The sequence below is a fragment of the Bombina bombina genome, chromosome 1, assembly GCF_027579735.1.
Source record: "Bombina bombina isolate aBomBom1 chromosome 1, aBomBom1.pri, whole genome shotgun sequence".
Classification (NCBI taxonomy): Eukaryota; Metazoa; Chordata; class Amphibia; order Anura; family Bombinatoridae; genus Bombina; species Bombina bombina.
Window position 1 is genome coordinate 607342390 of NC_069499.1, and position 14778 is coordinate 607357167.

Sequence of the window (14778 nt, forward strand, 5' to 3'; positions counted from 1 at the left end):
CCTGACATTATCAAAAATAAAAACAATTACAGCTAAGCAAAAACCCTATAAAATTAAACCCCCCCAAAATAACACCCCCTAATCTACAATAAACTACCAATAGCCCTTAAAAGGGCATTTTGTACGGCATTGCCCTAAGTTAAACAGCTTTTACCTAGAAAAAAAATACAAAGTCCCCCAACAGTAAAATCCACCGCCCAACCAACTCCCTAAAATAAAAAACCTAAGCTACCCATTGCCCCTAAGGGGGCATTTGTATGGGCATTGCCCTTAAAAGGGCATTTAGCTGTTTTACTGCCCTTAAAAGGGCATTCATCTCTTTTACAAGTGCCCATCCCTAATCTAAAAAAAAAAATCACCCAAACAAATAAAAAACAACAACCTAACACTAACCTCATCAAATCTACTCACGGTTCCTGAAGTCTGGACATCCATCTTCATCCAGGCGTCGACACCTTCATCCATCTCAGGGATGTCTTTTATCTTCATCACGGCAGAGCGGAGCTATCCTGGAGAGCAATGACATCCTGCATGGAGCGTCCTCTTCATATGATCACCACCGTACACTGAAGTTGAATGCAAGGTATCTGTTTCAAAATGGCGTACCTAGCATTCCTATTGGCTGATTTGATTCTTCAAATTTAAATCAGCCAATAGGATGAGAGCTACTGAAATCCTTTTGGCTGATTAGAACAATTTGTCATCACCCTCCAGGATAGCTTCGCACCCCCGGGATGAAGATAGATGACGTCCCCAAGATGGTTGAAGGTGTCGCCGCCTGAGTGAAGACTTCTCACCGCCTGGATGAAGATGGATATTCAGACTTCAGATTTTATGGGGTTAGTCTTAGTTTTTTTTTTAGATTAGGGATGTGTACTTGTAAAAGAGCTGAATGCCCTGTTAAGGGTATTGCCCATACAAATTCCCCTTTAGGGGCAATGGGTATCTTAGGATTTTTTAGTGAGGTTTACTTTTAGCAGGGACATAGTAATTTTTTAAGGTAAAAGAGCTGTTTAACTTAGGGTAATGTCCTACAAAAGGGCTATTGGTAGTTTATTGTTTTTATTTTGATAATTTTGATAATTTTGTTTATTTTTTGTAAATTAGTGTTTATTATTTTTTGTAATGTTAGATTTTTAATTTTTTTTCGTATTAGTTTTTTTTTTTAATTTTAATTTAGGTTTTTAATTGGTTGTTTTTATTTTATTAGAATAGTTATGTTAGGTTAATTCATAGGGGCATATTTATCAAGGTCTGGCGGACCTGATCCGACACTGCGGATCAGGTCCGCCAGACCTCGCTGAATATGGCGAGCAATACGCTCGCCGTATTCAGCATTGCACCAGCAGCTCACAAGAGCTGCTGGTGCAACGCCGCCCCCTGCAGACTCGCGGCCAATGGGCCGCCAGCAGGGTGGTGTCAATCAACCCGATCGTACTCGATCGGGTTGTATTGTGGCGATGTGTGTCCGCCTGCTCAGAGCAGCCAGACAGGTTATGGAGCAGCGGACTTTGTGAACGCTGCTTCATAACTGCTGTTTCTGGCAAGTCTAAAGACTCGCCAGAAGCAGGGGCCATCAAGCTCCATACGGAGCTTGTTAAATAGATCCCAGAGTTTCATGTTAGTTTTTTTTTATTTCACAGGTAAGTTTTTATTTATTTTAAGATAGTTATATTGTAACTTTAATTTAAAGTTGGGGGGGGTGTTATGTTTAGGGGTTAATAGTTTAATTTAGTGTTTTGCAATGTAGGGGGGCATCGGTTTAGGGGTTAATAGGTTTAGTTTAGTAGTTATGATGTGGTGGGCTGGAGTTTAGGGGTTAATACTTTATTATAGTGTTGGCGATGTGTGGAGCCAGCGGTTTAGGGTTAATAGGTTTATTTAGTGTCAGCGATGTTGGGGGCGGCGGATTAGGGGGCTAATAGGTTAATTTAATAGTCGCGTTGTGGGTGGGCGGCAGATTAGCAGTTAATAAGTTTAATATAGTGTTTGCGATGCAGAAGGATGGTGGTTTAGGGGTTAATAGGTAGTTTATTGGTGTTAGTGTACTTTGTAACATTTTAGTTATGAGTTTTGTGAAACATTTTTGTTTTGCAAAATCCATAACTACTGGTCTCAGATGGCGGAATGAATCGTGTCGGTATAGGCTGTAACGCAAGCATTTTAGCCGGAACGCACAACCTGTAATACGGTTCTATGGAAAATCCCACACTCAAACATCATTTTTTGAGTGCGAAATGGACGTTGCGTTACAGGCTAAAATGCTTGCTGTATAGCTATACCACCGAGACTCGTAATATGCGTTCCCGGCCATTCCAAGCGCAATGGCCAATTTTTCAGCGGTATAGCCGTACAGCAAAACTCGTAATCTAGCCATAGATTTGTTATGACTAATTACTATAATGTTTATAAACAACTATTAGGAAAGTAGCTACATCACTACTTGTTAATATATTGTTTACAGTCTTATAAAAAAGTAAGTTCTGTGATTCTGTGGAAGGGAGGCAAAGAGCTGCAGGCAAGCAGCAACTGTCTCTCTGACACCATGCAAGCAGAAAGAGATGCAGACTGAAAGATTGTTTAGCAGAGTTGCTTCTGAGCATTATTACAGGATAAAAACCTGGACTGTTCCTGTTGAGATGTGACTAGGCTGAACATCTTCTATAAAGTGTTTGTCACCTGATGAGATGGAGTTTCTTTTGTGTGTTATAGCTGTGACTGTAATCTATAGACCTGCCACTGTAACATGGAATATACTTTTTGGACTACAATGGCCCTTTAAAGGTACATAAAATGTAAAAAAAAAATGTTTTTAGAGCTTTTAATTATTGTACTGTCGCTTGCATAAAACTATATTTCCATCTTAATGGGAGGAGAGTCCACTGCTTCATTCATTACTTGTGGGAATTAAGAACCTGGCCACCAGGAGGAGGCAAAGACACCCCAGTCAAAGGCTTAAATACCTCCCCCACTCTCCTCATCCCCCAGTCATTCTTTGCCTTTCGTCACAGGAGGTTGGCAGAGAAGTGTCGGAAGATTCGGAGCAGTCTCTTATGCAGGGTAGTACTCTTCAGTATGGGACTGGAGTTTTAAGTAATCATGTCAGCCTCTCAGTGAGAGCATGGATGAAAGTCCGGAGATGCAGGGAGATTCTTTCTGAGAAACCATCCTGACTGTGATTAACAGCTCCATAAGCAATCAGCGTTGACGAGTTTCGCTGCCTGCTTTCTGCTCTCAAGTCCATGTCAGGAGTGATGCTACTAACCTGTCACACTTGAAAGGCCGTGTTTCAATGCTGGTAAGATCGTTTCATTATATACATATGATAACGTAAGTAGACAGGGTCACAGTGTGTCTCCTTTTATCTGTATAGAATCAAGGGTTAATACCCCAGGATTGGAGATTATTGTACAAGGGGGATTTGTACACAATGTTATCTACTGTTTATTGTCTTTATGCTTTGACATGTGTGAGATGAGGCTCTGTCAATGTGCGAATAGTTATTTTTTTTGAGACATCAGTGCAGCATTGTTTTGGCGCGTTCTCTCTTTAGTGCACTCCATGTGACTGGGTGTGGCCTCTTCAACTTCCTCTTTCTTGGCCGGTGGTTGCAGTCGACAAAGCGTTTTCTCTGTTGTCCGGGTCATAGGAGGTGGTGAGTGCCCCGGTCATTGGGATATAAAGGTGCCATTTAGTTTATATCTAGTTCGTAATAAAGGTGCAAGCTATGGAGGACTCTGATATGTTAGCGGGTACTCCCTCTTTAATTAAACCTAACAACTGTGTCTATTGTGAGGAGGTCCCAGTCGATCCTCCTGTTCAACTCTGTTCCACATGCTTTGATAAGATTGCAATATCTAAAAAGAATAAGGTATTTAGTACAACTGAGCTGTCTACCTCTGAGGGTTCCCCGTCCTGCAAGGTGCGCTCCCTACATTTATCTCCAATTGCACATGCAGCTCTCAGGCCGATCCTAATCCTCCTGTGGGAGGGGCCCTTTGGCCGCCAGATTTTGCTGAGCAGTTAAAGACGGCGGTGTCTGTGGCCTTTAATGCCTTACCATGCCCTACTAAGCGCAAGCGAAAGGTGAATCATAGCTATCCATCCCAGGGGTCATCGACTCTGCTGGATGTCTCTGACAGATTATCCGTTGAAGACGACTCCGACTTGGAGGATGCTCTTTCTGGGTCGGAATCGGTGACATCTAGGCCTCCGTCTTCGAAGGAGCCAGATTTTAAATTTAAAATGGAGTATTTGTGCTTCTTGCTAAAAGAAGTGCTAGCTACGTTAGAGGTTCCGGAGCCGAAATTGCCAGAGGAACCTAAACTAGATAGGGTTTACGAGGACAGGGTGGTACCACAGACCTTCCCAGTTCCATTAAAATGGCTAATATTATTAAGAATGAAAAGGAGAAACTTGGCTCATCATTTTTCCCCTCTTCTTCTTTTAAAAAGCTGTTCCCTGTTTCGGACTCGCAGCTTGAGCTATGGGGGGCCATTCCTAAGGTGGATGGTGCTATTTTCATTCTCGCTAAGCAAACAACTATCCCGTTCGAAGATAGCTCTTCGTTCAAGGAGCCCATGGACAAAAAATTAGAGTCTATGTTAAGAAAGATGTTCCAACTCACGGGGTTTGTTTTTTAACCGGCAGCGGCAGCTGAAGCTGCTACCTATTGGTGTGATGCTCTGTCAGCTATGGTCGAGGTGGAGACTCCCCTCGAGGAGATACAGGAATGAATTAAGGCCTTAAGGGTTGCTCATTCGTTCATCTGCAATGCAAATATGCAGATTATTTGCTTAAATGCCACGACTTCAGGTTTTTCTGTTCTGGCCCGTAGGGCTCTGTGGTTAAAGTTGTGGTCTGCGGACATGACTTCCAAGTCTAGATTACTTTCCCTTTCATTTCAGGGAAAGGTTTTCTTTGGTCCTGGTTTGGACTATATTATATCCATGGTCACAGGGGGGCAAGGGTGCTTTCCTTCCACAGGATAATAAAAAAAAACCTAAGGGTTCTACTTTTCGTCCCTTTCGTTCTCAACGCCAGCAGCCTGCCGTGAAAACTGAGCAGTCCAAGGGATCTTGGAAACCAGCTCACTCTTGGAACAAGTCCAAGCAGAGTAAGAAGCCCACCAAGACAAAATTGGCATGAAGGGGTGGCTCCCGATCCGTCTCTAGATCTTGTAGGGAGCAGACTATCTCTTTTTAAGGAGGCCTGGATAAGAGACATTCAGGACTCTTGGGTTCTGGAGGTCATAGCCCAGGGGTACAGGATAGGATTCAAGACTCATCTGCCCAGAGGCAGATTACTCCTGTCAAATATATCTTCAAGACCAGAGAAGAGAGACGCCTTCCTAGGTTGTGTGAGGGATCTCTTCTCTCTTGGAGTTATTGCCCCAGTCCCTCTAGCAAAAAGAGGTCTGGGGTATTATTCAAACCTTTTCATGGTCCCAAAGAAGGAGGGCACATTTCGCCCAATTCTGGACCTAAAATGCTTAAACAAGTTTCTGTCAGTCCCATCGTTCAAAATGGAGACGATCAGATCAATTCTGCCCCTAGTTCAAGAGGGACAATTTATGACGACAATAGACCTGAAGGATGCTTACCTTCATGTGTCAATCCACATGGACCACTTCAAGTTCCTAAGATTCACTATTCTGGACCAACACTACCAGTTTGTGGCCCTCGACTGCCCCAAGAGTCTTTACAAAGGTTCTGCGAGCGCTGCTCACGGTTGCGAGTGCCAGAGGTATTGCAGTGGCTCCTTATCTGGATGATATCCCGGTCCAGGCTCCGTCTTACAGTCTCGCGGAGGATCACTCAAGGGCTCTTCTCCTTCGATCCCATGGATGGAAGATAAACAAATAAAAGAGTTCTCTGGTACCCAGCAACAGGGTGGAATTTCTGGGTACGATAACAGATTCCATATCCATGAAGATATTCTTGACAGATCAGAGACGTTCCAAGATTGCGTCCAACTGTCTTGCCCTTCAGACCTCCTCAAGGACATCTGTGGCCAGGTGTATGGAGGTGATTGGGCTCATGGTATCCAGCATAGATGTCATTCCATTTGCCAGGTTCCATCTCAGACCTCTTCAGTTATGCATGTTTAAACAGTGGAATGGCAATCACTCAGATCTATCCTAACATATTTCTATGGACAACTAAGTGAGGGAATCCCTCTCTTAGTGGATCCGCCCAGGACAGCTGTCCCAGGGGACATCCTTCTTGAGACCATCCTGGGAGATTGTGACCACGAACGCAAGTCTATCAGGATGGGGTGCTGTTTGGGATGCCAGAAGGGCACAGGGCAGGTGGACTCGAGAGGATTCGACTCTACCAATAAATATTCTGGAACTTCAAGTGATATTCAATGCTCTGAGGGCTTGGCCCCATCTGGAGTCGTCCTAATTCATCAGACTCCAGTCAGACAACATTACCTCGGTGGCTTACATAAACCTTCAGGGGGGGGAACGAGAAGCTCCCTAGCCATGAGGGAAGTGGACAACTGGGAAGCGGATTTTCTCAGTAGACAATCGTTTCATCCGGGGGAATGGTCTCTCCATCCCCAGGGGTTTGTGGAGATCTGCAGCAGATGGGTGAAGCCGGCGATAGACTTCATGGTGTCCAGACTCAACTTCAAGCTACCCAGATAGAGGTTGGGGTCCAGGGACCCCCAGGCAGAGCTGATAGATGCCTTAGCGGTGCCTTGGGGGTTCAACCTAATTTACATTTTTCCACCATTGCCACTCCTTCGTCGAGTCGTGACTCGCATCAAACAGGAGCAAGCTTTGACCATTCTGATTGCTCCGTTGTGGCCGCGGATGTGGTTTGCGAATCTGGTGGGGATGTCATTGTCTCCTCCTTGGAGGTTACCCTGTCGCAGAGATCTGCTGGTTCAGGGTCCCTTTCTACATCAAAATCTCAATTCTCTGAGGCTGAATGCCTGGAGATTGAACGCCTAGTCTTGGCCAAGAGAGGTTTTTCTGAGAGAGTGGTCGTCGCATCTATCATAAGGTGTGGAGGACCTACTTATCCTGGTGTGAGGAACGTGGATATCCCTGGCACAGGGTTAGGGTATCCAAGATTCTGGCCTTTCTTCAGGATGGACTGGATAAAGGTCTTGCCGCCAGTTCCTTAAAGGGACAGATTTCTGCCTTATTAGTGCTGTTACACAAGAAGCTTGTGGTGCTTCCTGATATTCAGTCCTTTGTTCAGGCTCTGGTTAGGATCAGACCTGTCTTTAGAAGTTCGGCTCCTCCTTGGAGCTTAAACTTGGTTCTTAAGATTTTGCAGTAGGCTCTGTTTGAGCCTATGCATTCGCTTGACATTAAGATTCTTTCCTGGAAGGTGCTATTGCTACTGGCTATTGCATCGGCTTGCAGAGTCTCTGAGTTAGCGGCTTTGCACTTTGACCCACCTTACTTGGTTTTTCATGCTGATAAGGCTGTTCTTCGCACTGGGTTGGGGTTTCTCCCCAAGGTTGTGTCGAACCATAATATCAATCAGGAAATAGTAGTTCCTTCCTTGTGTCCTAACCCTTGTACATCTCAGGAAAGGTTACTTCATAACTTGTATGTGATCCGGGCATTGAAGTTGTATCTTCAGGCTACAAAGGACTTCAGACAGACTTCGTCTTTGTTTGTGATGTATTCAGGGAAGCGCAAGGGGAAGAGTGCCTCTTCTACTTCACTGTCTTTCTGGTTGAGAAGCATTATACGTTTGGCCTATGAGACAGCTGGACATAAGCCTCCTCAGAGGATTACGGCTCACTCATCTAGGGCTGTGGCCTCTTATTGGGCTTTTAAGAATGAGGCTTCTCTGGAGCAGATTTGTAAGGCGGCTACTTGGTCTTCCTTACATACTTTTGCAAAGTTTTACAAGTTTGATATCTTTGCTTCGACGGAAGCACCTTTTGGGGGAAAGGTTTTGCAGGCTATGGTGCCCTCAGTTTAGGGTCCGCCTCCTATTACCCTCCCATTTTTTTTTATTCAGTGTCCTCAAGAGCTTGGGTATTTGTTCCCACAAGTAATGAATGAAGCAGTGGACTTTCCTCCCATTAAGATGGAAAACATAAATTATGCTTACCTGATAATTTAATTTCCATCTTTGGGAGGAGAGTCCACTGCTCCCGCCTGTTCCTCCGGTGGGTGGACCTAAATTTAGTATTATTCTTCTGGCACCATTTATACCCTGATATTTCTCCTACTGTTCCTTGTTCCCTTGGCAGAATAACTGGGGGATGAGGGGAGTGGGGTAGGTATTTTAGCCTTTGGCTGGGGTGTCTTTGCCTTCTCCTGGTGGCCAGGTTCTTTATTCCCACAAGTAATGAATGAAGAAGTGGACTCTCCTCCCACAGATGGAAATTAAATTATCAGGTAAGCATAATTTATGTTGTTTAACCTTAAAAAGAGTTTAAACACAAAGGGGTCGATTCCAATCCTTTAGACAAATGTACCAAATAATTAATCTACAAAACTCCACATAGAATTGAATGATTTTCTGTTGACATTTTTTAAGGGATTGTGATCGACCCCAAAGTTAGCACCAAAGAAGCAATGCACTACTGGGACACATCTGGGGAGCCAATGACAAGAGGCATATGTGAATCAACAGCTAGCTCCTATTAGTGCATCACTATTCCTGAGCATATCTAGGTATGCTTTTTAAATAAACATTAGCAAGAGAAAAAAAGTAAATTGGATAATATAAGTAAATTGAAACATCTTTTAAAATTAAATGCTCGATCTGACTTGTGAAAGTTTACTTTTGACTTTCATATCCCTGTAAAAACTCACTTTTAAATAATTAAACAGCAACAGCATATAATGTAGCTCTGTACAAAGATTACACTATTTTTCAAACATATTTATTAACAATAACTGAAGAATGTAAATATTCTCCAAACAATTTCCCAGTAGGCTTTGCATTTGGCCTTCTCTTGGCACAGGGCATAGAGCATATCACGTTTAATTTGTGGCTGCCTCAGCTTGTGCTGCAGTCTCAGGAGATAGATATAAAAATATTTTCTTGGTACATAAAACTTTGTGACTTGTATGACTCATATTCCCAGATTTTACCATAGTTCATTTTCATTTAAGAATAGTCATATCTTTGTTTACCCTCTTTTATTTCACCGGAGCATCATTGTCCTTTTTGCAAGTCAGAAGGATTTGATGTTATTAATTCATACCATATTTTTACATTTTGCTTTGTGTCTTGCTAAGATTGACATGATTTTTCTTTATATGAAACCTCAGGGTCTGAGGTTACCTGTTTAGTTGTGGAAAGAGGAACTGACCTGTACTGTCTAACAATCAAATTTGTACTGTAATTTATTAATGTTTGTCTCCTAAGGGTCATTAAACGCTTTGCAACCTTAAAGTGAATGTAAATTTTGATGCTAAAGTGCCCGGTTTCTAAAAATTCGATTAAAAACAGTGGCACTTTAATTCAAGAAAATTTACATTTCACTGTTGTGAACAAATACTTACCTTTTAAACTTGACAGCGGCTCCAGGTTCCACCGGTCGTCGCAAGACATTTCTGACGTCAGAAATGATGGATCGGTCATCCTCCAATCACGGCTTCCCCCTGGGGGAATCAGTGTCTGATTCAATGCCGTAATTGGAGGAAGCCGGATTCCTCATTTTAGACCCAGGAAGAGGCTCTGTGACGGGCGGAGGAAGCTGGAACGGCTGTCAAGATTAAAAGGTAAGTATTTTTTCAGAACACAAGTGAAATGTAAATTTTTATGAATTATGTCTGTAAAGGGCACCTGCAGAGGGATAAGGTAAGATATTGCAAAACAATGCAAGTTTAATAAACAAAATGACAGTGCCTAGCATTATCTACAACAATAAAAAGTTTGTATTGGATTCTCCAAAGAATTTGAGAGGTGGGGGGGTTTCTCAAACACAACCTAAAAAAAAACAGCTGCAGCAAACAAGATGCTAATGCATTTAGTTTTGGACGGTATGTTATTTTATTGCAATACTACAGAAAAGTCTTGTAATTACAAGGTGTTTTATGTTCCTTTAATTTTCTCTTCAAAGGCTCTAATAATCTATTTGTCTGCAATCCCTAAAAAAAAAATGTTTATTGATAAAATCTAAATGTTTAAATATTTTTTCCTAAAATAATTACTTTAAAAAAGTAAAATATTTGCCTGTCTTGGGTCTAGATCCCATGCAAACTTACTGTTAATTGTAACAGAGCTGCTGCATAGTCACTGAACAACTGAACTAAAAATCCAACTCGGAAAATAGGATAATAAATAAAACTTCACAACAAACATTAAAAACAATAACAGTCTCAGCGGCTAAGATAGCTGCTTTTTTACATGGCTGAATACAAGAGTTGGTAAATCTGCTATTTATCGCTCAACAAAACTGTAATCTGAGGCACTTTTCAATAATAGTAAGAAGCCCAAGACGCAGTGAGCAAAATACAGCGCTTATCTAGAGAGATCTCAGCCTGGAACACCTGAACAGATGAAATGCGTAGAGGAGGCCATTTAATAGCTTAGGCCTTCATCTAGCCCTCCCGTTTTCCTGTAGATACAGGATGAGCAGCTGTATATGCAGAACACTTTTCAATAATCAGTTCAAGCTACAACCCTGATCTGCAACTCAGTAACTCACATAATGAAGCCTATTGAGCAAACCTTGCTGTTAGTTTTAGATCGCCTGCTGTGGGATTGTTTTACTTACATGACAACCCATCTGAAGGCAGCACTGGGAAGTGCCAACTCAGCTGAGGTGCTAAACCTTGCACCGGAATATTAGTTTGAGCTACAGTTGGAGAGGAGTCCTACTGAACCTACATTTTTGGAGACATCTAAAACGTCCGGAATTCCAGCAACTTACTTGCCTGCCTTGGTAATAAATTCACTGCCCTCCAATGATACTGGTGGATTGGGCATGATGGCAGACGATTCGGAAGGAGAGGTAAGGCATGGTATGATACTGTGCGATCCGACTGGCGATGTGATTGTGTCCTACACTCCCGGCTTGTATGTGATAGTGGATAATAAAACAGAAGAATCGCTATCTGGACTACAGTATTTGCCCACGGCTACTACTGCTAGACATCGTTTAGCTGCTCAGCTTACAGAGCAGATGAAGAATGCTTGTTCTCCAGTTACAGCCCTTGGTTACTCTGTGAGTACCCTAGCTTTGAGACGACATTCTCTCCCAATGCCTAATCGGAGAGATGGCATAGGATAAAGCTAAGCATTCATTTGCATCTGCTTTATTGAGGAGGCTGTTTATCAAGCCTCAAGACTCACTTGTATTGAGGATCCCTTTGGCTTATACCGCTATGTTTAATGCCTAGACCCCTAGCTGCATAAAGTTGCGATTAAAACAACAGTCAATTTAGATATGTTTTCTCAACAAGAAACTAGATAATAACCCTTATAATTAGCTCTGCTGTCCTGTAGGAGAGATTTTATCCCAAAAAACTCTCAAGGTATACACAAATATCAGAAATATAGTATAATAATATATTAACCTGACAGTATAGGGCGCTTCCTATATTTCTGATGTTTTCTCAGCACTTTTGAGACTACTTCATAGAATATCATTTGTGCCTACTTTGGCTCCACAAGGACTCTATCCTATGTTTTTTAATCCTTTTTTTTCTTCAACAAATTTCCTCCGGATTCATACCTTAGTTGGTTGAGGAACTCTGGGGAAACATTTAATGCTCTATATACACTCAATTACACTGTTTATTTAGAAGCTCTCTGTCTTGTTAACTGCAGTTATACCATATTGATCCTATTAACATACGGCTAGATTACGAGTTTTGCATTATGAGGGGTGCAGTGCTAACTTGCACATTATTGTCACCGCTCACTTACCTCCAGCGCTGGTATTACAGGTTTTCCTAAACCCGGCGTTATTAGGCAAGAAGTGAGCGTAGACCAAAATTGTGCTCCATACTGCACTCCAATACCAGCGCTGCTTAAGTCAGCGGTGAGCTGGTTGTACGTGCTTATGCACGATTTCCCCATAGACATCAATGGGGAGCGCCGGCTGAAAACACCTGCAATAAATCAGCGTAAAGCTCTGTAACGCAGCCCCATTGATTCCTATGGGGAAACAACATTTATGTTTACACCTAACACCCTAACATGAACCCTGAGTCTAAACACCCCAAATCTTACACTTATTAACCCCTAATCTGCCGCTCCCGACGTCGCCGACACCTACATTATACTTATGAACCCCTAATCTGCTGCCCCCAACATCGCCGACACCTACATAATGTTATTAACCCCTAATCTACCGCCCCAAACGCTGCCACTACTATAATAAACATATTAACCCCTAAACCACCGTACTCCCGCATCGCAAACACTAGTTAAATATTGTTAACCCCTAATCTGCCGCCCCTAACATCGCCGCCACCTACCTACATTTAACCCCTAATCTGCCGCCCCCAACGTCGCCACCACTATACTAAAGTTATTTACCCCTAAACCTAAGTTTAACCCCAACACCCCCTAACTAAAATATAATAAAAAGAAATCTAAATAAAAATTACTATCATTACCTAAATAATTCCTATTTAAAACTAAATACTTACCTGTAAAATAAACCCTAAGCTAGCTACAATATAACTAATAATTACATTGTATCTAGCTTAGGGTTTATTTTTATTTTACAGGCAAGTTTGTATTTATTTTAACTAGGTAGAATAGTTACTAAATAGTTATTAACTATAACTATGGAGTCCCTTGAATTCTGATTGGCTGATAGAATTCTATCAGACAATCGGAATTAAAGGTGAAAAATTCCTATTGGAACAGCCAATAGAATGCGAGCTCAATCCTATAGGCTGATTGCATCAGCCAATAGGAAGTTTTCACCTTTAATTCCGATTGGCTGATAGAATTCAGCCAATAGGAATTCAAGATGACGTCCCTTAAAGGAACCTTCATTCTTCAGTAGCCCGTCGAAAGAAGAGGATGCTCCGCGCTGGATGTCTTGAAGATGGACCCGCTCCTCGCTGGATGGATGAAGATAGAAGATGCCGTCTGGATGAAGACTTCTGCCCGTCTGGAGGACCACTTCTGCCGGCTTGGATGAAGACTTCTCCCGGCTTTGTTGAGGACTTCTTGCCGCTTCGTTGAGGACTTCTCCCGACTTCGTTGAGGATGGATGTCGGCTCTTCAAAACTGTAAGTGGATCTTCAGGGGTTAGTGTTTTTTTTAAGGTTTTATTGGGTGGGTTTTATTTTTAGGTTAGGGTTTGGGCAGCAATAGAGCTAAATGCCCTTTTAAGGGCAATGCCCATCAAAATGCCCTTTTCAGGGCAATAGGGAGCTTAGGTTTTTTTTTAGTTAGCTTTTTATTTGAGGGGGTTGGTTGTGTGGGTGGTGGGTTTTACTGTTGATGGGTTGTTTGTACTTTTTTTTACAGGTAAAAGGGATGATTTCTTTAGGGCAATGCCCAGCAAAAGGCCCTTTTAAGGGCTATTGGTAGTTTAGTTTAGGCTAGGGTTTTTTTTTATTTTGGGGTGCTTTTTTTATTTTGATAGGGCTATTAGATTAGGTATAATTAGTTTAAATATCTAATAATTTGTTTTTTATTTTGTGTAATTTAGTGTTTGTTTTTGTAATTTAGGTAATTGTATTTAATTTAGGTAATTTATTTAATTGTAGTGTAAGGTTAGGTGTTAGTGTAACTCAGGTTAGGTTTTATTTTACAGGTAAATTTGTATTTATTTTAGCTAGGTAGTTAGTAAATAGTTAATCAAGTAGTGAGAGGGGGGCGTTGTCGCTCAGTCCACGTCACACGGCAGAACAAGTAATCTTTTTCAGAATCCAAAAAGTGGGTAGTAGGTCAGTGTTGGAGCGGTGCCAGCACTAAAAAGGTTTGAGCAGACCAGGATACAATGTAGAGAAGGACAGGCGGCACTCCAGGGTAAAAGTTAAAAAGTCTTTCTTTATTCAAAAAAATATTTAAAATAACAACACTCTTGTTGCAAACAGGTAATGGAGGAGGAGGAGACCTTACATGTTTCATGCTCTGTGGCACTTAATCATAGGTATAATCTCTCTCACATGTGTGGACCATTTAAACCCTCAGGCATAAGCATGCATGGTTACCATGTCAACCATACAAACTAAACACCTCAGTCCTCACTGTGCGGTATGAGTACACATATACTAATTATATACAAAAGAAAAAAAGTAAAATTTTAAAAAAATGCCAGGGGTTAAAAAAACAAACACCCTAGACTAGTGAATTTGTACTCATTATATCACTAAAAAAATAGAATATCTGATATTATAGAGACCTTAAATTGTTTTCTTATTATGCATATCTCATCATGTATACTTAAATCATATTCATATAAATATTTGTATATATGAAAGGTACATCCCTACAAATTTCTTTTTTTTTAATAAAGAAAGACTTTTTAACTTTACCCTGGAGTGCCGCCTGTCCTTCTCTACAGTAAATAGTTAATAACTATTTAATAACTATTCTACCTAGTTAAAATAAATACAAACTTGCCTGTAAAATAAAAATAAACCCTAAGCTAGATCTAATGTAACTATTAGTTATATTGTAGCTAGCTTAGGGTTTATTTTACAGTTAAGTATTTAGTTTTAAATGGGAATTATTTAGGTAATGATAGGACTTTTTATTTAGATTTCTTTTAATTATATTTAAGTTAGGGGGTGTTAGGGTTAGACTTAGGTTTAGGGGTTAATAATTTTAGTATAGTGGTGGCGATGTTGGGGGCGGCAGATTTGGGGTTAATAAC